We start from the raw sequence: 25,391 nt of genomic DNA on the forward strand, positions 1-25,391 counted from the left end.
GAGACCGGCTTCCTATCAACTTCTTCCAACCAAATAGCTGGGTTCAGTTCACAACCCCTTTACAGATTAAGCCTGCAGGGGTTTTTGTAGAGCTCAAGTTACAATTCTACAGTGCTCCTGAAAGTATTTAACTTCCCTTCTGCATATTATTTGTCCTTGGCATTTGGGATGGCAGTTCTTTGGAAGCAAGGTGCTGGAATGATTATTTCCAATTTCAGAAGATTCAATTAGCTCATTATGCAAATGATGCATCAGTCTGACAACTAATCATGCCACATCTAGTTATATAATATAATCAAAAGCAGGCGCGGAATGATATTAAATAAAAATGAGTGTTAGAATAAGGTGAATTCTCAGAAATAACCTCTGATAAATAAAGAGATTTTAAATTACTCAAAAAACCATTATGAATCCTCACACAAATGAATAATTATGGATATTTTCTGCAAAATGTAAATTATATAATCATAACATTATATTGTGGCAATTGGGGTCCTAAATTTACAACTGCATTATAAAAGGGGTTCCTGCTAAAGGAAAAAAGTAACTGAGGCAGATCACCATGGCAAAGTTTAATTAAAAGTATATTAATACTTTAATGCACCGCTGTTTGAGTCTTTCAATTTATAGCACATAAAATGTAATACATTATAATTTTTAAATTAATAAAATAATCTGCAATCTGCATTGCAAGCTGGCTCTTTATCAGTTGCTTTTTCTTTATGTAAAATTACAGTCTCTGTGGGTATGAAAAGGCAGCAGAGAAGTCAGCAATCAGCAAATCATATCTCTCCAGAGATCCTTATCTAGCCTGTCTCATGAGTTTTTTTAAAAAAATGTGAATAGCTAAACTTCACTCACAGCAAAATCCATATCACCATAGCATCCCTTTGAAAAATGTCTCTAATTGTATCTTCTTTATTGGCTCAGACATGGGCAGGCCTCCTTCTCTGCTTGAACTAATTGTAAACAATCACACCCCTGGGGTTCAATCTTAGCATCTGTGCATGAATGTTCATTTCCTGGCTAGTCCAGCTAACAGTCTGATCACAAAATTATGCAGTTTAGTCCACTCTGATGGCCAATTTCTTACAGATACATTTTTGCTCTTGTGACCAAATCTGGAGTTATAAGACATTGCCTTGGGGGAACCATAACAGGGCTGGCCTTAGGGAAAATGGCGCCCTCTGTGAACTTGTATTTTGGCGCCCCTGGGGCCTGCTGCCTCCCAATCAGTCACTGGTCCCCACTGCCTCCCCAGGGTCCCCACCCATCCCCCCATCCCCCTTGCTCTTCACCATCTCCCCATCCCCTCATCCATCCCACACATCGTCCCTGCTGCCTCCCCAGGCTCCACACCCCCTTTAACCCCCAGGGCCTGCTGCTTTGCCCGCCCCACCATTGCCCCAAGCTCCCTTCAGTGGCCTCACACCCCAGGTCCACCCCACTCCTTTCCTCTTGACCATGATGCCCCCCTGACCATGGCGCCCTGGGTGGTCACCCACATCACCCACCCATACGGCCAGCCCTAAATTAGCTGAAGAGAATTCTCTTCCCTAATGCACGAGAATGGTTTGAGGCACCTGTGCAGAGATAGGTGGCTACTCCTGCGGTGTTTGAGGAGCAGCAGAAGTGGAGAGTTCTCCACTATGTAACCTTCCATGCTACTGGGTTCTCAAAATCCCCCTGTCACAGAGAGTGGTACAGAGCCTCCAGGGAACTCTACCATGCTTATGTAGAGGCAAGTGGAAGCCCTGGCAAAGCCCTTCACAGCCTGAACTCCAGCACTCGCCTACTTACCATCTCTCCCTTTCTCTCTCACAATACCCCCTCCCCGCACAAATGTGTATTAGGGAAAAATGACCCCAAAGAAATGTGGGAAAAGGTACCCCCAAGGTCTATCCATTGCAATCTCAGAAATTGATCATGTGGGAGATGCCAATCTGATCCTAACAGATTACTCCTTTTTAAAGCAAAACCAGGACAAAACACTGAACAGCTAACCAAAGGTCATAGCCAACATAACTGTAAAATAGCTTCCTGCCTCCCCTATCTGCTGATTACTTTATCCCTACTATGGGTACGTAAACAAGAATCACTATACGGCAGCTAAATATCTGTCCCCCACTGATGCTTATTTTAGTTTGCAATCCATCAGCCTAAAAACCTCAAGACTGCAAACTCCACCTATCTAGCAAAGGATCCCTGCCCCACGGGGAATTCCTTGGCACAACACCAAGTTACTTTATAAAATATGCACCCTTCCAGCAGGACAGGAAGAACTGTAAAGGCTCCAAGCTTGTATGTTCATGAACTATAGATCTCTTCACACAACGCACAGTCAACCCGTGGAACGGCTTGCCAGAGGATATTATGAAGGCCAAGACCATAACAGGGTTAAAAAAAGAACTAGATAAATTCATGGAGGATAGGTCCATCAATGACTATTAGCCAGGATGGGCAGGAATGGCGTCCCTAGCCTCTGTTTGCCAGAAGCTGGGAATGAGCGACGGGACAGATCACTTGTTGATTACCTGTTCTGTTCATTCCCTCTGGGGCACCTGGCATTGGCCACTGTCAGAAGACAGGATATTGAGCTAGATGGACTTTTGATCTGACCCAGCAGAGCCATTCTTATGTTCTATGAATATCATAAGCTCTCTCCCCTTCACTCCCCACTTAGAGGCAAGGAACAACAAATATAGACCAGACCTGGGCACTTGAAACCTACAGAAACCTTATGCATATTCAAGGTATGAAGGGGCCACCCAACAGCCCATGTTTCCTGGTGGAATTCTGAGTCACCTGGAGGCTTACCGACAGCACACATGAGCCAGTGTGCTTCACCACTCTTGAGGAGGATATGGCATACGCATATATAATTTTTAAACCTAAGTGTTCTCGGAGCCTAAGTCTCACTGAAAGTCAGTGGGTGGAAGGTCTGTTAGTACCAAAGTCACTACTGAAAATGGGATTTAGGCTCCTAAGTCATTTAGATGCTTTTGAACCTATTATCTAAAGTCTGGACATATATTAACCGACCTCTACATTTAACTGCTTAAATATGAAGCCTACACTAAATTGAAGAGCACTGAAAATAAGAGGCTTTATTCTATCTCCTTGGTACTGTACAGCTGTCATGTCAGGGCCTAGAAAAGGGGTTATTAGAGCATTAGTCATTTGGTAGCCCATCAGGGGCTGTTCAATCCACTGGGGTCTAGTGTGTCAAGGTTTATGGAGAGAGGATTTTTTTTATTTCACAGCTCACCAAGTCAATGGATGAAGCGGTCTCAGTCTGTTGAGTTAATGTGGGTCCCTCTGATACACAGTAAATCCATTTACAGTAGTTAAAGAGCCCTCCAAAATTTCCTAAGAAAAAAGTACATAATCTGTACGCAGAATAGCCTCTTAAACTGAAACAAGGCAGTTATTTATATTTTGTTTCTCAGAATAGCAAAAGAAATGTATTAATCTAAATTAAGTGCCAGCTTCATCACCCACTTCTCATTCTGAAGTTAAGCAAGCCCCAAATGCATCTATGAAGGCCCTGTCCTACCAACATTTCCTCACAGGTGTAGCATCCCTCACACAATTAGCCCCACTGATGTCAACACAATTATCTGTCTGAGTACGGTTTTGTGGGATCAGAGCCTAAATTAATTATTGATGGCTCTTTTGTGGAGAGCAAAAGGGGTTTTGTTTTTACTTCAAATTATACAAACAGATTTTACAATGGCAAAAAATGGTTTCTATCAAGGCTGAAAGCTCATGCACTATGTCTCAGGCTGGAGTCAATTTTTGTGGCTAAATGATGACAACCTCCCTTAATGTAGGGCTTAGTAATGAAACAAACACTGACAGACCTCTCACACTGATGGCACAAATGGTGCTGCTTTAACGGTAGCCTTTTGTTAAAGTCATAGTTACTCAATACACATCACATTTAATTCATGAAGCATGTGAAAGCCTTGAAGGGCTGGCAGTTTCACAAGAGAAACTGACTTCATTGGTATTTATACTCTGCTGTTTTGCTGACACTTACTTTTAGGAAACTTTAGGACAATATGATAAAGGTTACTGACAGAAGGACCATTGACATTCCTTATTGCAAAAGAAAGTGCAAGCAAAGCCAGATAAACAGTTCAGAGTCCTCTATGGCTGCATTAATGAGCAATAATACAGATTAAAATGAACCTTCTCTTGCTAAATGAAAGCTCATACTTTCTACTAGGGCATGGGGATAAATAATAGTAATTTTTATGCACTTGTCTAAAAGTCATTTGGTTAATTTTATTTCAAGTATGCTAAACTTAGGATAACATTTAATATTCATTTGCTGATCAAATTATTTCTTTATGACACTGTTGAAAGGAAGTCTTAATCATCAAAGGGGAGCTGGGAAAACGGTGCCCTTCAAATATCTTGGGTTATTTTTTTCTCCTCGTCCATATGATGCTCCCCACTCATCTCCTTATATTTAAGGAAAGGTTCCATTCAAATAAACAGACACATTAAGTACATTGCTGACCCTTTAAGATTTCTATCATTTTGGAAGAGTACATAGGAGCACTACTTAAGATAAACAGTGTGGTCCCATAAATAGGTCACTGGCCAGAGACTTGGGGTATGTGTTCACTGCACAGTTAATGTGAGTGCTTACTTGGGTTTTAGTCCAAACCCCACCACCATCCACACAAAAAAACCTCTGGCCCAGGACTTGTGGGTGCTTTAACCTGGTGTTTAGTTCACCTGCCTGGGACACAAGTTAGAACCCAAGCTCTGCTTTAACTGAAACCTGTCCACTTTGCAGTGAGGATGCAGACAAACCATCACTCAAGTACTGATAGTTCTTCAGTCTCCTTCTCACATCCTCCTCCCCCCGCTCCCACCCAAAGGAGAGACGAGTTCTCTACAATTGACACAACTGACTGCGAAAGAATCCTAGAGCATCTCAGCACAAAGAACTACAGGATGTGCCCCCAGGCGAGAGGACTGTGATCAATTGTTCTCTGTGTCCACTGAAGGTAGGCAATAAGTAATGGGCTAAATATGCAGCAAGGGAGATTTAGGTTAGATATCAGAAAAAACCTTTCTAACTGTAACGATGGTTAAACTCTGGAATCGGCTTCCAAGGGAAGTTGTGGAACCCTTGTCAATGGAGGTTTTTAAGAACCAGTTGGATATACACCTATCAGGGATGGTCTAGGGTTACTTGGTCCTGCCTCCGGATGACTCTGTGACACTGGTAACACAGTAATGCAGGTAGGGCTTTGCTATAGGAATGCTTGCACCCGGGATAGGACAACCTGGATGCTCAGATCTGAGTGCCAATCACCCAGGTTAACTGTGCAATGAAGACATACCCCTAGAAGACCAGGGGGGTATTTCCACATCTGCCACTGACCTTCTCTGTTATTTTGGGCAAGTCATTGCAATCTCTTTGAGCTTTTCTTTTCCATCTTTTCGATTTGGACTGTGAGATCCTTGAGGCAAGGAGTGTCTCTTCCCATGTGGACATACATGGCCTAACACAAATTTCAGCTGAGAGGTGTAGGCACTTCTGTAACATTAAGGGAGTGTTTGTAAAGTAACGCTTGTGGGATCAGGCCATGTGTTTTCAGTTTCTCAAGATCTAAAAACTGCAAAGGATATTATAGTGATTACCACCAGCAGCCTTATGTTCCTTAAAACACAGAGCCGTACTCCTCTGAGGAATATTTTCCGTTTTTTAAAATTTGGCCAAAAAATGCTATTATTTAATTAAGAACATACAGAAGCGTAGCAATTTGGGGCTTACCATTTTAATCAAAGACTTTAAACACAAAATAAAGGAAATCAGCAAACAGAAAAAAATCACAAAAAATATTAGGCCCCAATTCAGCAAAGCATTTAAGCAAAGCGCATTAGAAGTGTAACCCTTCTGCCAGTCAGAGTTGGCAGCAACAAGGGCCGGGTTCAATATCTAGGGGATCCATTCCAATAACACACTTCAAAACCGGCTCGAGCCCCCACCCAGTGACCTGGGACAAAAATATACCACCCCCGCTGGGCGCCTCCAAGAGGCAATACTTCCCCTCTTGCAAGCACAGAGTCTGAGTGTGGCAAAAAGCCTTCTAATAACAGAGAGAAACAATGTGCATTATATTGGGGAAACACCACCAACAGGATTCATAACACAACCCATGAGCAAAAACCCACCCCAAGCAAATTGGGTCGTGTCCTTTCCCTTTGGTTCTTGAGTCCAGCAACCTGAAATCACCCCAAAGTCCCAAAAGTCCAATGACCCAAAAGTCTCTGTCCCTGGTCAGGGCAGCCCCAGAGTTCGAAAGTTTATCTGCAGAGCTTTACCTCCCAACCTGGGTGGAGACTGGGGCGGGGGGGGGGAGAGGTAAGGGGCACCTTACATGATCTGAAGCTGACCACCCCACAGCTCCATAGGGCTCCGCTCCGCTCCACCAGCTCCGCATCCCACAAGCAGCTCCTGCCGTCCCACAAACTGCTCCACCAGCCGGTCCACGAACTGCTCCGCTCCGCGTCCCACAAGCAGCTCCCGCCGTCCCACAAACTGCTCCACCAGCCTGTCCACAAGGCACTCCAGCCGTCCCGCAAACTGCTCCACAATATATCTTCAGGCTCCCCCACTATTTAACACAATGCTCAGTGATTTCAGCTCCTAGACAGTTCAGCTCTTTGGTGAATTCAGCTTGTAGTAGGGGAGCCTCAGTGCTGGTGCACCATTAGCCCAAAGTGAGCTCAGCAGCCTGTAACTAGACTCCTAAGGGAATCAAAATTAGCTCTGATATTCCACAGTGGAGAGAGGAGGAAGTGCAATTAGCATGTAAGGCCCTCACCAAGGGGCCTATGCCACCAAGTATTAATACTTGTCCCCAGTCTCTCTCAATTCACAGAGTTTTGGAACCCATGACCCTTGCCTAGCGAGTGCTACTTAGTTGATGGTGAGTCCCTCCATCATAACAAAAGGCCAAGTACAGTTCCAAGCACAGTTCCCATAATCAGGGTAATAACAATTTATTCTTCCTGCCCCAATAACAGAGACACTGGGGATCCCACAGCAGCCAAAGTGACCATTTGGGCAGCTATGGCCTCATTCTAGGTGGGGTGGGTGTGCCTATGCAAATAAAATCGGCCCCTGAAGTTCTTTTCCACAACTTGCCACACCTCACCACCAGATGTCAGGGTGGAGCTCATCCTGACTCTGCTCACAGAAGTTCCCACTGAAGCCAGTGGCACTCGCGTGCTTAAAAGTAAGCTTATGCTCAAGTGCTTTACTGGATCGGAGATTAAAATTTCAAAGCAGAAAAACTGAAATGTGTGATTACGAAAAGATTTCCCTTCTCAGCAGCTCTTGAAGAACAGTCTTCACTTCTCGAATGATCAGTCTGGTTTCTAAGTACATCATGACATAAATGCTCCTAAATAACTTCCTCATCATTATCAGTGGAGCTTCAGGAAGGATTTTACAGTGGCCCAGGGCAGAGGAAAGCCCCTGGTGGCCCAAAAAAAGAGATGCACTGGACCCCCAGCTCAACAAACAGCTTTTGTGTGGGTGGTGCCTGCCGCCCCAACTAGGGGTGAGGGTGGGACTATGACACAGGAACAGGTCTATCAGGCTCCTCATGTTAAGCTGTTTCTAGAGCCTGGGACTGCCATACCCCGACATTGGCCGGAGGTGGAGAGAGGGAGTCCAGTCCTACTTTCCTAAATACCCCTCCCCCCGCTGACATGCTGCTGCTGTTCCAGTTACCAATGAGAATTATCAACCTGGAAACTGGGAAGTTGCAATCAGAGTCTGCCAGGGATGGATCAAGGGATGAAAATGGGTTGAGTTCCATTATTCAGCTTCCTGTCATCACCACACACATCCCAAAATATATTGGAGGAGGGATACATTATACATAGGCTCTTCCAATATAGCTCCCAAATTTCTACTGGTTGGGTGTCAAGGTTATATATTTATAATCTGGATAGCTAGTCTCAGTGATTTTTGTATAATAAGGGACAGTGGTATGGCCAGTTTAATTATTCTACATAATCCTTTGGATTTAATTAGACTGTTTAGCCATAAACCCAGCAGAATCTGTAAATGTGTATGACTAAACCAAATGCTACCTTTAGGGTTGGCACTGGATTTCTTTTCCCTTTATTATCATCATCATGTTTTGATTGTAATTAATTTTTATTCATATTTTTCCATAGTTTTAAATAGAGATTCCAGCCTTGTAAATTTTTAAATTTATTTTCTAAAGGCAAAATGTGTAATTAAATGTCAATATTCATGTTTTATTGATTTCTTTATCAAGAACAACAAGGATATTACTACACAAGTGGCCACATCTTCCAAGTGGCCTAGGACTAACTTCTGCATTTGCACTCACTTTTGAGAGCAGTGGAGCTTCAGGAGGGAGTTAAAACCCTGGCCCTGGCAGAAGAGGGTAGCAGAGGAGAAGGAAAGTCCTGGAGTGGGCCTGAGAGAGGGACAACCCACAGGCAAAAGGCCTTAGGAGTAGACTGGAGTTGAAGATCCAGACCGGGTGAGATTCCAGGGCGGTAACCCCTGAGAGTCAGCTTTCTGCAAAAAAACATAGAGCTGGGGATGATCAGGATGGATTAGAAGGTCAAGCCCAGGGAAGGGGCAGAACCTGCCTTTTCTGGGTTCCATTTTCCTTCTGAGTTTGGCTGAGAGACTCCAGGGACAAACCCTGGAGACTCTGCTCTGCCAGCAGAGTGGAATGGAAATTGAGCCTGGAGGGGAAGAAGGCAGCAGATTGAGGCAGCAGTGTTCTGTGGGACACTGTCCGGGCAGGTCTTTGACATCCTGGAAGAGGAGAAATTTTGAAGTGACCTGGCCAGAGGGCCAAGTCACAAGAACAGAGACCATCACAGAGCCAGCGCAGTTGTTGGAAGGGAGCGCTAGGCAATAAATGAGCTGCTATGCCACACCCAGCCACGAGGGGATGCCCCTTGGTGAGTGCACCCTTTGACAGAAAGCTTACCTGCACCCATGTACCCTTGAGAACTTTAACCCACATCTGATATTTCTGCTCCAAAAAGGACTTCTTGTGTCATCTTGGACACACTTGGCTTCTCTGTGTCTCACTTTCCCATCTGCTAGCTGGTGATAATAGCACTTCCCTACCACATAGGGATGGTGTGAGAACAAATACATTAAAGATTGTGAGACACTCAGATACTGTGGTAATGGGGCCATAGAAATGCCTTAGACAGAAATAGCATGGAATCAAGCATCTCAGACTAAGTGAACACTATCTGTGTCTCCTAGCTTTTTTGGGAGGTGGGTAGATCCATAGGGCTATAGAGTCTTTTAAAATATGGACTACAATTTACCTTGGTTGTCCAAAGAGGTTGATCCTAAGAAGGTGGCTAAGCTTTTGCATTCTATTTTTAAAAGAGCAGCAGATTGACTAGCCAGAAACGACTTCAAACAAACATCTAGTCTGTAACAGTAAAGACCAAAGAAATTGGAAAAATTTCCAGTGACGTAGGAGAAATGTCTCTCTCCTACGAACAAAAACTTGAAAGCGTGAGAAAACAACATAGGAGATTGTGAGGAAGGCATTATCTTCCTCAAATCCCTCCTCAGAACTTGCCTTTGCCATGGCGCCAACAAAAACGTTGATGCTCTGAAAGGGGAGAGACTTTAAAGTGACCTGGCTGGACGGCCAAGTCACTAGAAGAGAGACCACCAGAGGGCCAAAACAGCTGAGGTAAAAAGGGCTTGGGTGCACTGCAACCACTTTCTATCATGGTGACCAATATTGTCTCATTGTTTCCTTGTACCCACCATTGCTCTGTCTCCAACTATTGTCTCTTGTCATATGCTTAGATGTTAAGCTCTTTGGGACGGGGACTGTTTTTTTTGTTCTGTGTTTGTGCAGCGCTTAACACAGTGGGGTCCTGGTGCATAACTAAGGCTCCTAAGTGTTACAGTAACACAAATAAACAACAATAACGGAGAGGAATGATGCAGCAGTTCAGGATTAGTTATTGTAAAGTGCTTGGTCGTTGCTTATCCATTGTTGTATTTGTTATTTTTTTGTTATAGTTTTGAATCTCGTTTTAATACCAATAAAGATATTATTAGGATTTGAAAATATACAGGCAAAATTCACTGGGACATTCTGCCTAGTTTGTGTTGCATTGGCAATGCAAAACAGCCATAAACCCAGCTTCAATAGCCAGTTAAAATAGGTTTAAGAGGTTTTACATTACCAGAATAGCTCAACACAGCCAGGACGTTTCAGTGAATTTTGCCTACCTATACTTAAAAACAAAAGGGGAAATAGCTGCTTCATAACAAATGTCTTTACACCTTTCGGAGAGAATACCTGACTGGATGATTCAGTAACTTCATGAACAGCTCCTCCCCTTCTGACAGACTGATGGCCTGATTCTCCACTGGCTGACACCTTGTGCAGTCATTTATACTTGTGCAAAGTGGGTATTAAATGTCAACAAATTAAAAGGGTGGTATTGTCTCCATTTTGCACTGCTGTAAATCAGCATACCATATGAGAATCGGGCTCTGAAATTTTTTTGCCTTTCCCAAATGATAATCCAGCCTCTTCACCATGCTGAAATGAACATTGCATTACATTAAGCAGTCTCACTAAGAAAATCCCCGTCCCATGTCCAAGAATACTCAGATGCAAGGCTGAGATGATTTTTAATCTAATTGAACATGAGCAGATAGGTTAATTAAACCTATTACAATAAGGAGAATTGGGGAACAATCACAGTCATAATTAAACTGAAAATGCAGATAATATGATTGGGTAGTTTCAGAATATATTTGCAGTTACACTTTAGTTACCAGTTAAGCTACTTTTTTAAGGGTCTGATTGACTGTGCTCTTCTTTTTTCAGGATAACTCCCATTGATTTCACTGGGGGTAAGGAATGAGATGGAAAGTTTTGCAAGCAATGAAGCAAGGACTCCTGCCTGACTGGCTGCACACATTGTGCAGGACAGAGCATTTTACTGCAGTCTAGCAAACAGTTGAACCTGATGGAGTTTCTTTGTTTGTTGCCACTCTTTTTAAAAATTCCATGCCAAAACCATACCCACACACACACTCCATACACACCCAAATTGTGACAATGTTCTTTCCACTCACCGCTGTGACACCTCCTTATGGTTCTTCTAGGGATTAGCTCACCACTGCTTTGATGCCTCCTCTTGTGGTTTCTCAACCCCCTGGTCCCAATCTCTCACTCAGTGGCCTCCCTCACACTTCACAAGCTGCAGTGCTTCCTCTTCATGGCTTGGGATATCAAAGTCCCTCTAACAGAACTGCCTCAGGCAGTGTTCAAAGTCCACCACCCTGTCTGTGCCACTCCTCCATAGCTGGCAGGGGAACCCAGGCCCACCCTCTACATGCATTCCAGCCTAGGGATTTTATCTTCAGGAGCTAAGGTCCATGTGGTCTCGCCCTTAGCACTGTTTTCCCTAGACTTCTCCATTGTCTCAATCCTGAGAATGGCGGCCAACTGTTTCCTCCTGGGGCACCCCTTTCTGCTCTCTTTTCCCTGTCTTTATAAAAGTCCCTCCTCTTCCTGCCCAAATGGGCTTCATTAGGACCGTTTATCCAGCCAACATGACCCCCAGGAGCAGCACTTCCTGTAGCCCCTTCTGAGCCATTTTAACCCCTTCAGGAGTGGTGTGGGATGAACACCCCATCACAGTCCCTCATCCACAAGTTAATGTATCTTCTCATTGCTTGGGATGCTGCTGTTCTTAAAATACCTTGTTTGTGGATTTGTAATGACCAGCCAGTAAACAGCAAAAAGGGCATTATCAATAGAAGGGGAAACGTATTATATTAACATACTATCAAGGCTAACATTTCAAATAAGTCAAATCTCCTCTATGCTGTTAATCTACAAATGAAACTCAGAGAAAGGAGATGAAGAGAGGTCACAAAACAGGTCACGTTTTCATTTTATAATCCCATTAAAAAGTGGGAAAAACTGAGATGACTGATTTCCTAATGAAGAAGTGCTGCTCCCCAAGCACAGCTAGGTTTTCTCTTAGCTGTTGGTTTCCTTGGCTGTTTTCCCACACTCTCTTGGTGTCAGATAGATTGCTCTAAAACATTATAACAGTGATTTACATGTTCACTTTCAAGCTTGTTTGGGTAGCTGACCCTCTAGGTAGCTAACAGTGGGTTATGAATTGAATTCTCACTTTTAAATATTTGGAATTTTCCACCTTTTATTATCATTATTATAGTACTGCCTAAAGGGCTCAAACAAGATCAGTTGTTAGGCAATTTGCCTACATATTGTACAGCTTCTGTCTAAGTAGTTAAGACAGATGCAAGGCGAGGGAGAGAAAGTATTATTATATCAGTTTTACAAGTAATAACTGAGGCACAAAGAGATTAAGGGTGACATCTAAGCCCCATTGAAGCCACTGGGAGTTTTCATAGACTCATAGATTTATGCAGAAGATACCATTATGATCACAGCACAGTTACACGGTTGACTGAACCCCTTTCTGATCTCTCTGAGTGCTCCCTTGTGGTCTCATGCCCTTACATGTCTTGGAGTGGAATTTCACAGTTCTCCCACTCGTAGACTGGCATCTGGGTATAATACCCCATCTATGCCAACCGCTAATTACCATGAAAGTCCCACTTACCACCTGCATTTCTTCCCTTTAGCAGCCTGTGACCAGTGACAAAATGGCCAACAGACTTCTGAAAACAATTCTGTTCCTTAGCAAATGGAACAAAACATCAGAGAAAGTGATTTCTAAACAACAAACAGACTACATGCAGGGTTAGTTTCATCCAGTCTTACATTTCACTACAATTCATGTTAGACAGACTTCCCTCTAGAGTGACAGGAAAAAAACAAGACTCAATTTACAGTCTTTTAAGAAACCAAAGAGCTCTGGAGACCCAGTTTAATCCCAGGTTTCAGAGTAACAGCCGTGTTAGTCTGTATTCGCAAAAAGAAAAGGAGTACTTGTGGCACCCTAGAGACTAACCAATTTATTTGAGCATGAGCTTTCGTGAGCTACAATCCCAGTTCACCTTTTAGAGGAGAATTCTGAGTCTGTTCCTGCCTTTCACAAAAACTACCTTTTTAAAAAATACCACCCTCCTTGTGTGTCTCCAGTCCCAGTTGTTCCATGGCTTTTGTTATAGGGCAATGTATGAAATCTTCCTTTTGATTGAGACTGGTTTCTCTGAGTCAACCAGCCAGGCCATTAAAGAGAATGCCCCTGTGATAGCTGCTCTGTTGTTTGACAGTTAGACCTGTTCAGTCTTTCAACCACTAGTCTTGTAACTGTGGGGGAAACTGTTGAAACCATCGACTCCCCCTGACGTTCCAACATATCATCTCAGACATCCTATACAGAAAACATATTTTGACATACAGATCAACATTTACCACTGAGCACCCGCACGTTACTCACAATTATCTAGCCTGACCTCCTTAACAACACAAGCCAAAGAATCTCACCCAACAATTTCTGCATCAAGCCCATAACTTCTATTAGCACTACAGCAGATCTTTGAGAAAGACATCCAGTCTTTCTAAAGACTTCAGGACTTCTAGCTTTTATCATTGACTTCAATATGGACAGGATTTCATCTTATATGACTTGCCCATGGTCACACAGGAAGACTGTGACAAAGCTGGGAGCTGAACCCAACTGTGGTGAGTCCCAGTGCAGGGCCTTGATCACAAAACCATTCACTCTTTAATCCACATCACCAAATCTTCATGTAAAACTTCCAAGCGAATTTTCCATTTTGTGATTTTCACACATCATGGAGCTAATCTCTCTCTCTCACACCCATTTCCTGTTGACAGTACAAATGACTGTTGTCATAAATATAAAGGGATGGCTAACCACCTTTAAATCCCTCCTGGTCAGAGGAAAAAAAAACCCTTTCACCTGTAAAAGGTTAAGAAGCTAAAGATAACCTCGCTGGCACCTGACCAAAATGACCAATGAAGAGACAAGATACTTTCAAAGCTGGAGGCGGGGGGGGGGGGGGGGGGAACAAAGGGTTCTCTCTGTCTGTGTGTGTGGCTTTTGCCAGGACCAGAGCAGGAATGCAGGTCAGAACTCCTGTAAAGGGTTAATAAGCAATTTAGTTAGATATGCATTAAATTCTGTTTTGTTTAAATGACTGATAAAATAAGTTGTGCTGAATGGAATGGATATTCCTGTTTTTGTGTCTTTTTGTAACTTAAGATTTTGCCTAGAGGGATTCTCTATGTTTTGAATCTGACTACCCTGTAAGGTATTTACCATCCTGATTTTACAGAGGTGATTCTTTTACTTTTTCTTCAATTAAAATTCTTCTTTTAAGAACCTGATTGCTTTTTCATTGTTCTTAAGTTCCAAGGGTTTGGGTCTGTGTTGACCTATGCAAATTGGTAAGGATTTTTATCAAGCCTCAGGAAAGGGGGTGTAGGTTTTGGGGGGAAAGACGTTTCCAAGCGGGCTCTTTCCCTGTTATATTTGTTAGACGCTTGGTGGTGGCAGTAATAAAGTCCGGGGACAAAAGGTAAAATAGTTTGTACCTTGGGGAAGTTTTAACCTAAGCTGGTAAAAATAAGCTTAGGGGGTTTTTCATGCAGGTCCCCACATCTGTACCCTAGAGTTCAGAGTGGGGAAGGAACCTTGACAACTGAATTTTCCCAATCTGCTTCATTTTAATTTCTTTTCCATGTCACACATGCAGCCCAGATGATATTCTTTTTGCACTGATTTAGTTACCAGAAATATTTCCCCGCATGTTTTTGAACCAGTTTCCATTGTTTTATCCTGTAACCGGTGGAAGCTCCCCAGTTGTTTCATCTGCACACTACATAGTCTTTGGAACATAGTCTCATTATTCTGTAGTGATGTGAAATGAATAACTAATTAACAAACAAAAACCGTATGATGAAGATGTTAGGGTGGCTACACATATAACATAACTGACACAAACTCACAAAAACACGACATGAAAAGTTAAACCACTTACCATTACAAACCTCCATCTCCTTCATTCACAGGCATGCACCTTCCCACCACCACAACCACACAACATTAACTCTGCCCTCCCCAGAGATGCCACCCTTCCAGCACCTTCTTTAACTGCCCTTATAAACACAGTCTTTCTCCAAGCTTCTCTACCAACACAACTACTAAACTACTACACCTCTCCACCCAATTGAAAGAGTTGTGAAAAAATAATCTGGTACGGGGTGGCACAGAATTAAGGTTGCAGGGAATAGTCTGTGGTGTGCCATAGTTGTGGTAATGGTTAGATGTGTGCTTGTGGGTAGAGGTGAAGAGGGTTTATACTATTAGGGAGCTTAATTTTTCTTTCCCTGCTTTTGCAGTTTTGAGCCAGGCATTTAGTGTACATGTGGCAACCCTAGCTGCTGTAAAACAATATTTTTGTGTATTAATTTCCTAGTTGTTCTATTTTTAAATAATTTTGAGTGGTAGAGTACTTAAAGGCAAGCCTGTGCTTGAGTACTTTGCTTAAACAGGGACCAGGTACCTAAATATGGATTAAGGTGTCTAACTTTAGCCATCCAACTTTGAAAATGATGGTTTTAGTACAAAACAGAAAGCTAGTTTTTATAATAAATATTACAATGAAATATTTACCTATACTTGAACTGTGAGCATTACACTTCACAGCCTGATTCAACAGTGCATTGCTCCAGTAATTTGGGGGGGTATAACTTCAGTTAAAACAATGTAATTACACCAGTGTAAAACTGGAATAATGCTGGGTTGAATCATGATCTGAGAATTTAGAAGTAGGTCTGCAAAAACTAGCAGCGTGGAAATGACCGTTGAAAATGATTAATGTAAAAAATATGAAGATGACCCTACATAAGAAAGAGCGAATGTCTGAAGTGGAGAAGTTGGAATCAGATAATCCACTTACAGTACAAGAGGTATTAAAAGTGTCCAAAATTGCACAAGCCATAAATAAACCACATGAAAGAGAGTGGTCATATTGCCCGGTATCAGCGCAAGAGGAATGCATGGTTAGGCATGTTTATCACTAAAGGAATAAGAAGTCTTATCCTGTAGAAGTCTTATTAACTGTAAGGATAAATACAATCAATGTCTATATCCCATTGCCCTGTGAAACCTATAGGAGGGTGAATGAAGTACTAATGGATATGGGGAGGACAGTTTTTTCCAGGCTGGCGGGGGGGAGTAGTAGTAAAGGAATAGTGAAGTTAAGAAATTACTGAGCCCATAACCATGATCGGGGGTCTATAGTCCTTCTTTGGGTGATCTGTTGGGAAGTCAGAGCCAAAGAAGGAATCCAGATTGGGAAGATCTCTGCACAGACAGGACATCCCTGCCTATTAAGGAGGCAGCAGGAGAAATGACTGTTTCACTCTTATTACAACAATAATGTTCAGCTTCCCATGAGAATGACCCTATGCCTGTATATTCTTCCCTTCCCTTCCTCCTCATCAGAGCACAACCCAGTTATGTTCTGCAGGAGAGAGGGATGGGGTTTCTATTTTCTTGTGTATGCATCTTTTGCATGTGCAATTTGTGCCTGCAAAATTTGCCCCAACATTTGTTTTGCTCCCCACAGAATGAATTGTGGGTGCAGATCTGAGTGTCTGGACTTTCAGGCAGAGGGGCAAGCAGTCAGAAGGGTGCCCAGAGTTCATTTCATGGGCACACGTTTTGCGGGCACAAAGTGCACCTGCAAAAGGAAAAGAGACTTATGTGACTCAAATGTAGTCCCTCCCTTTGTACTGCATCTATCACCATGGCAACACAAAGGGTGGTTGAAACATGCAACTAACCTTTAAGCGGCAGCAGCCGCAGAAAGCGTATTTTCAGATGATCTGTAAAATAAACAAAAAACATATTTCAGAAAGATAAACGATACAGCTCTGGTACAGAAGGGTCAAAACCAGAACCATTTCTTTCAATTCCCCAAACTTCGACAGGTTTTAGTTAAATGGATCCAAATCAACCCTGCATTTGGTTTTGTAAAGTCTTTTGGGGGCCTGATTCACTGACGCTGGCTTAAAATCAGGATTAACTCCTTTGAAGCCAACAAATTTAGGCTAGTTTCAAATGGGCGCAAGCAAAGGTAGAAGCAAGCAAAAGGGTGCTCAACCTCCTCTCAGCGTCCAATGCACACATATTCCTGCTTATACTTCATCTGCATCGGGTGAAGAAGTACATAGAAGGGTCTTGTAAGAAAGAGCTTTTTATGCTACTCATTACAAAAACACACTGTATCCTGGCGAATAGAGAGCGAGCACCGACAGACTGAAATAAATATCTGGCTACAACAATGCAGCTTACAAAGCCCTTTCTGCATATAAGCAGAGACAGATTTGCCACCAAGCCCCTCAGACCTCAACTGTCCATAGGATTTGTGGGCAGGATTGGCCAAGACAAGGGTCATGGAGAACTGCATCTTACTACAAATGGCTAGAGAAACTAGCTGGCTTGGGTTCACAATCCCCCTGGCTCAGCAATAAAAGTTTTGGAACAGCAAAGAAATTCCCATTTCCTGTTTTCTGCATCTGGAACACCTTCATCTTGCTGTGTCAACCCATGTGCTCCCCTTGGTTCTTAGGGCCAGGCACCTGGACACCAAGTTTTGTGTGTGTGTTGCATTGCAGACTGTCAGCCTGGGACTCAAAGGTTTGGTTTCCGTATGACATTGTAACACAAACCCAATGATCTTTATTAACAATTGAAAACACTGGTCCTTCATCGCCAGTCCTTTGCTCGTTAGAGGGAATTCCAAAGAGCAACTCACGCCCCCACAACCAGGTGGAAGGCTCAGGAAGAGAGACTTCTACATTGTAAGACTTCACTCTTTTACATGGGAGAAAGAGAAAGTGAGGTCTATTCTATACCCGACTAGGTCAGAGTTACACCACAGTCAGCTATTCACATGCAGGCTCCCCAGCAGCCAATGAGCTCTCAGGATATAATACCCAGCAACCTAGAAAGCAATTGACAACTGTATTATATAGAGGAGTCACCTAGAGACTCAACGCTAGGACTATGGCTCTCTGTGTCTCATAGCGGTATCCCATGTCTCTCCTGGTATTCATGGAATGACGTAAATCAATTCAGCAAGGGCTGAGTGTCTGGTGCCATGTTTTCACTGTCATTGCAGCCATTATTTTCCACATAAACACCTCTCTGATCCTTGCAGAGGCATGCCCCTAGCAAACAGCATTGTACTCCAGATGTTTTCTGTCCTTTGAATAGAGTAGGTCCAGAAGTGAACAGGATTCCACAGCTCTGCGCTGCTTGCTCCAGGCAGACATCTGTGAATTGCAGCTAATGTGTTTACCATCTGTCAGGTTGTCTCGGCTAGGATTTGGACAGCATGTGCGACAAGTGGTATGCATCATCCTCAGCTACTCTGCAACCATTTCTTTCCCTCCCCACCACCACCACCACCACCGTTGCATTGATGGATCTCCAATGTTTCTATCAGTGTTACACACAACAGACATATAGTATTAGAGCTAGACAACTTTCTTCTGAAATATATCCCAGGCATATCTAGTCTGCTCAACCAAAGACTCTTCCAGTAATACTATCACTCCTTCGTTTCATATTGTAGACAGCCAGAATAAGGTGACAAAAATGGTTGTGAGACAAAGTAAAATTGGCCGTCTGGTGCAAACAGCTGTCGCAAAGCTATTTGTTTGTTCTGATCTGTAATAGATATCACTAGGAGAGAGTAATTTTTTCCCTAGTGTATCTGCAGTGCTGATGTTCTTTCCAACTCACATTAGTCTAAGAGAACAGAGATCTGCATTAGCATATCTAGCTCTGAGACAGGGGGGCTGGAACTAGGGGAGCTGCTGCACCCCCTAGCTTGAAACAGTAATAACACCAAATACATTCTTTCCACCAGCAGCAGCCCCACTATAAAAATTGTTCCAGCACCCCCGCTCTGAACTCTTTTGGGTGACCGTGGACTCTGAAAAGATTGTCCAATCACTAGCCACGACATGGCACTACCTTTGAAAATAGACTTTCTGCTTTCAAGCTTTCTTTACAGTCAGTTTCCAGTGTTCTAATTTAGGATTTTTTATGGTTTCAGATTTGTCAATTGATCCTGCAGGGTTAAATCTGAATTATTTGTTCAGGGGGAAAAAATGCCGGAAGCTACAAATTAAACTGCCCAAATGATACAATTGCCCGAAGTCTAAAGTTGAAAAAAAAAATTGTTTAAAGGAAAGAAATCACAGAGGACTTTCCTATCTATGCATCCAATCAACTGTTACATAATTATGTGGCGCATAAAGAACTGACAGTGAGCCACACAGAGTAACATTTTGGAATCCGAGCAGATGTCAAGCACATTTAGCTCAAGCTTAGTTATTGTGTGTCAGCTGATCATTGCTTATTTGACAGATATTGGAGTTATGTTTACCAAGGAGCACAACGCAAGTGTTTGATGGTTTAAAAACTTTGCTTGACTACTTCACCACAACATACTTAATGTTGTTGCAGAACATCACACATTACCCTTATGTGTTAACTAGTAGTCATATCATGAGAGAGACAAACAATTTACTGTTTGAATGAGTCTATTTACTCCATTCAGATGAGATTTTGAAGGAATCATATAAAAATGCGAAGGTTGTCTTAAATTACCACTCTTTATTGTCATGTTAATATTCATTCCAAATATAAGATTATATATAATATAAAATATAATATAATATATAATATTCCAATAAAATATTTATGCAACATATGTCAAAAATTCTAGAGTAGAATATTCTTTCCATTCATGCTTTTCTGTTGCTTCACCCTTGAATTGGGTCTCATTTAATTTTCTTTTCTCATGCAAAATTGAGCTACAGAAGGCAAAAAATGGGAACCAACCCCTTATACGCTTTGCCGTCAAAGTCTATCTATTTGTCTTTTATAGTGAGCAATTCAAATCTCAGCTTGTAGAAATAACCTTATTAGGTATGCATGCTTTTCTTTAGAAATGCTATCATAAAAAACACAGCTAAGTCATTAATCTTTTCAAAAAGCTTGTTGAGATCCCCATAGGCACTGAAATGGATCATAACAGCTGCACATATGACATGTAGCACTGCAGCCAACTGTTTCACAGAGCTGCAAATTTGGGCAAATAAGACCATCAAAGCTTGCAAGCTTCAGTTCATGAGCTTGCTGTCCTTTCCACAAGATCAGGGCTTGGTAGACTCACAACGGAAGGTGAACCTACCAAAAATAAACAGACAAAATATAATAAAGATGCTAAAAATCATGCAGCTCTCCTCAGCAGTAGATGCAGGGTGTAACAAAAGCACTGCTTAAAGAAACATTCTGCTGTTACATAATGATATTTTCTAGAAGACTAACGCAGCAGAGAAATTAATGAGTAAATTTTTAAACAGCTAAAGAGGCCACACCTTTCTTTTGGTTCTTATGTCTGGTACCTCCCCTCAAAAATGGCCTGAGAACACAAGTCTGAGCACTAGAGCCTCTAACTACCTGCTTGGTGATGTTCAAAAGTGCTAAATGGATCCTTTTTCAAAAGGTAGCCCTTTCAAGTGTCCTCAAGACAAAACTGAAGATGTCACAAGAGGTACTGGCAAAAAATCATTTGAATAAAACCCACAGTTTCACTTCCCCAGTAGTCATAACATCCAAATATTGATTTTTTTTCACCAGCATTTGAATAAGTGTGGGGTTTTTTTAACAAGAGTGTTCACATCATGGGAAAATCTTGTGACCGCTCCTCTATATGCGTTTGGATTTGACGTTCCTTTGTCACCATCTTCAGACTTTGATTTCCTTCTTCCTGTCTGTAAAAATTCCAGTCTCCTAGTCAGAGAACTGGAAAATTACCATGCAACTTTAGTGACCGATCATTCTTCATGGAAAATGAACAGTCAAAGCAAGTAGTTTGCAACAGCCAGAAAGAGAGAGAGGCTGGAACCATAGCGGTAAGATCTGGACTGACATCAAACTCTCCTGACATTCAGGTGCTTGACCTGAGGTTTGATTCATTCCTGTTACAGTGCATCACACACAAATCTGGATCTAGATCTGAATTTCCCCAAAGTTCAGGAATGCTGGGACCGTTTTCAGTAAAAAAAAGTGAAATACTGTTGTGGGCTCAAACCTGCAAGATGCTGAACATCCACAAGCCCCATTGTTTTCTATGGGAGCTGAGGGTGGCGAGCACCTTACAGGATGTGTGATAGATAGGCTTGACAGAATTCAATCTTTATTTTTTTATCATTTCAATAGATGATGTTTATTTTAAGCATTTTTATCTTTTATTTAATTACATTTTCACAGCTGTCAGAAATCATGGGAGGTCAGATAATGGGGAGGATCAAACAATAATTATTTGATGGCAGCAGGCATTGAGATTAAAAAGTGAACTGTTAAAACAAAAATTGTCAACATCATATGCCAAAATATACAAAACAAATATCCTTGAATCAAATTCTAATACGTGCTCAAGAAGCATTTTTTCTACTTTGTAAATTTTGACTATTATCAATGGCAATATTTTTCTGGCAGTTTGTATGTGTACGGTGAAATCAACATTTACCAATAAAAAGCTAATCCTTCCAAGCCTAGTTATATGTGTACAATGATCACTGAGACTGACAGAGGGTAGTCGGAGCTGGGAAAGTGCTTGGATTCAGCCAAAACCCGCCACTTGGAAGTGTCTTTGAGACAGAGAGTTAGAGTGGGCTTGATGGGAAAATAAGAGACAGCAAGTATGAGATGAAGAGTCAGATACTTGCAAAACAAATCTCACAGCCACAAAACAAACAAGCAAACAAAAAGTGCTAATGAAATGTTTAATGGCATGTAGGAAAGCAACAAGCGCATTATCTGGAATTTTAAAAGATATGCAGCAAGGGACATAGAAGAATTAGAATGCTTGTTTGTCTTGAAGAAGGAGAAATATGCAGCCTTTGTGATAAGTTTTTTCCATTTTCCATGGGCATCTTTTCTGAGATTTCTGCAACCTGAATTCATGGTGATAAACTCAATTTTTGTTTTGAACTAGGTGTAAAATGACATGGAAATATTTAACTGCACACAGAATTATTTCCACTTTCACTTGGCTCAATATGCAAATAAAGGATCACTCTGGTATCTAATCCTGCCACGTCTTGCTATAAAGGGTCTGAGGAGCTGGTCTGCTCTAAGCAAATACAGAATTTGGGAGAAACAGCTGCTTCGTGATGTGCAAATAAAACCAGAAATATAGCAGTAGCCTTTTAGATCTGTTACAGGTTGGTTTGTTTTTTAAAATTGTAGAAGTGTGAGCTCAGCAACAGCCACATGGCTCAGGCTCTGCATCCAATAGACCAACGCTCAAATCCCAGGAGACAGTCACCATTATGCAGTGCCATTAGAGACATTCTGTAGCCACTGAGCCTTGAAACTGTCAGTGACTCTGCCCCCACTTCCATGGATGGCAGTGGGATTGCACTGGGAAGGAGATGGTCCCTGTGAAGCAAACAAGTGTTTCCAGCTGAGGAAGTCAGCAACACTCTGGGTGTCTCCCCTCCCATTCCAAGAGATGACACTGAAAAGGAGCTGTCAACCAGCAAAGGAGTTCAGCTGCGTGAAGATTCCCCCACCTTGCAGCCAACGTTCTTGCTCCTTGACAGGAGTGGACATCATCTTTACTGGGACTCTCATGTGAGTACGGGTTTACTAGCTTGGTCCATGTGTAACAGGCACATGCTTAACTCATAGTGAGGAGTCTGACAGTCCTAAAAGGGGTGTCTTGTTTCTTATATTTGTGTTAAATGAAGCTCACACAAAGTGTGCATGGGTATCAAATTGTGGATCAGGGATACCACCAATAGCACTTCCCTTTGGTCTCAATCATTAGACTAGCTGTGTGCTTTACTCTCCCATATTTCCAGGGCCTGCTCAGTGCTAAAATAGCAGTTACTGGGCAACTAATCCCTAGACTTTGTTGGGAATTTTTCAATGATTTTTTTGGGGGGAGAGACAGAAAATGCCGAATACTCTAAACTAAAACTTTCTGCAGAAATGATGCACCAGTTTTGATTTACATTTCATTGGGAGGCTTCTCAGGTCCAGGATGGAATTTCCGATCAAAATCAAAGTGAGCAAGAGACTGACCAGAGCCAGGCAGAGCAGAGCTTAAGCCCAGGTTTCTCACATCCCTGGTGAGTGCCCTGACCACTGCTCTATTGACTATTCTAAGGTGGGTCTTAGTCTTGTTCTCCTTTTTTCCCCCACACAAAAGGTCTCATTTTTGTTCCAATGTGGAATGAAAACAAAGGTGAACACCTCAAAATTTTGTGTAAAACTGAACTCTTGTTTTCCAGACACCCCACTAATCCCCCTCCCATGCCAATGGATGGGGAGTGGGTGGGCAGGGGTGAACCCTTAGCTTCAAAAGGTTTGGTGCAAATTACTTCCCACTCCCAGGGAGAAACTGAAACCAGGTTGTGACTCTCAGAGTCAGTCTAGTCCCTGCCCTGCTCTTGTGGCATTGTGGCTATGTGCTGCTCCTTACCTATTTTGGATGGTACTGTTACAAACCCGCCTTACAAAACAGCATATTCTGTGTTTTCATTTTGCTGCTGCATGTAAGAAAAACAAAATAAACCAGAAGTAGAAATTAAACAGAGTAATAACACCTTTCAATTGTCTCTTTTCATAAAGGATGTTCCCTCATTGATTCTTTTTTTCTTATTAACGCTAAATAGACAGTACAAGTTGCTTGTTTTCTTAAATAAGCTGCAAGAGAGCGTGTTCGTTATAAAAGACTGCATACAACAGAGCTGAGGCAGTGGAGAGTTACAGCAAGTACCATTAAAATGATAGCAATGATTTATTTTCAATCAAGTCCCCATGCTTGGCCCTCAGCTAATTCAGCTGCTAATCAGCCATCATTTATCCCTCATTTTTATAGTTATCAGTTTACCTCAGGAGTGTGGAATCATAAAAGCAAGGTTACAGAAAATTTGCTTTTGCTGAAGAATTCATCCCAAACTTTTTTTCATTGCCTGCCCTTACATTTTCTTAATGCCTTTCATGGTGTACATTTGAGCTACGAGAGACTGAGAGATATACTTGCTAATGCAAAAACAATGCTTCTAGTTACTGACCAAGCAGTGACTTATGACTAGGAGACTCACATCAAACCTGATTTTTATAGGTGAGGAGCAGCTCCAACTCCCACTGATGTAAGCAGGAGTCATGGGTGCTCAGCACCTTTGAAAATTAGGTCATTCACTTCTCTGTGACTCAGGTTCTCCATCTGTAAAATGGAGATAATATTGATCTACCTCATAGGAGTAGGTTGAGCCATTAATGATTGTCTGATTGATTCTGGCCACTATCAGAAGAGGGAATATTGGACTAGATGAATCATTGGCCTGACGCAGTATAGCCATTCTGCTACTATGTACATGTTGAGATTCTTAGATGGAAGATGGATAGAACTCTAAAGTAGCAGTATTATAATTATTAGCAGAATTCTCATAGCAAATATTAGTGTCAGCCTCTCAAAACAAAACCTAATTGGGAATTTAGCCTTCTTAGGGGTTTCATTGTGAACTTGAAACTTGGTCCTTTTCCGTGAACCTCGGCTGAATTCCACTTCCAGGAGATAACAGGGAAAGATTGGCAGCTACAAGCTGCAGCTTGTCATGATACCATACATTAAGAAGAAAAAATATATTTTAAGTCCAAAATATGACTTTTTTCAGATTAAGGGAAATCAACAAGAATGACCAATAAGTAAATTCTCCTGGAGAGAGCACATTGTGTACATCTCCTCTGTCAGAGTCTGCAGCAGTTCAGAGAGCAAAATCTTTGCTCTTTCTGCAGACAGGCAGAGTTCTTAAGAATTTAAATGTACAGTGAACAGTATAGAAAGAAATTAGTTTCATGTTAAATGCCCCACCAAACAATATATGTGGCTTTTTAAAAACATATGCAAAGATTGGCCATTTGAGATTAGTTTGGCTTTCAGTTTTTACATGATTTCAGGTCAAGGCTTGTTGAACCTCACACAAAGCAAAACCCCCAAGTTTCACAGAAATTGATTTGAATTATAAATGCAAAGGGTTTTAGCTGTGCACTTTTTCTAGAAATAACTTCTATAATTCCCTGTGATATTAATACATCCTGTATCCATTTGTAGCCCCACAATAACACACCTGCATAGACCATTCCTTCATCATGGCTGAAGTGCATCATCATCATCTGTTTTAACAGGGATATAACTTGTTAGACATCTGTGTTAGCTGACATACAAGCATCTAGGCAGGCTGAAAAAAGTGTTTACAAAATGGCTTCATCTGTGACATAACTATGGGATGACATGACTA

General features: G+C 42.0%; 1 long non-coding RNA gene across 1 annotated transcript in view; it reads right to left on the reverse strand.

The window, feature by feature from the left end:
• Window positions 1-25,391, reverse strand: part of LOC125643014 (uncharacterized) — a 678,305-nt gene that overhangs the window by 568,816 nt on the left and 84,098 nt on the right. The window contains exon 3 of the long non-coding RNA XR_012670030.1: window positions 16,842-16,883. This is a non-coding gene — a long non-coding RNA (uncharacterized LOC125643014). The remainder of the gene's footprint in view (window positions 1-16,841; window positions 16,884-25,391) is intronic.

The sequence above is a fragment of the Caretta caretta genome, chromosome 9 (assembly GCF_965140235.1).
Source record: "Caretta caretta isolate rCarCar2 chromosome 9, rCarCar1.hap1, whole genome shotgun sequence".
Classification (NCBI taxonomy): domain Eukaryota; kingdom Metazoa; phylum Chordata; order Testudines; family Cheloniidae; genus Caretta; species Caretta caretta.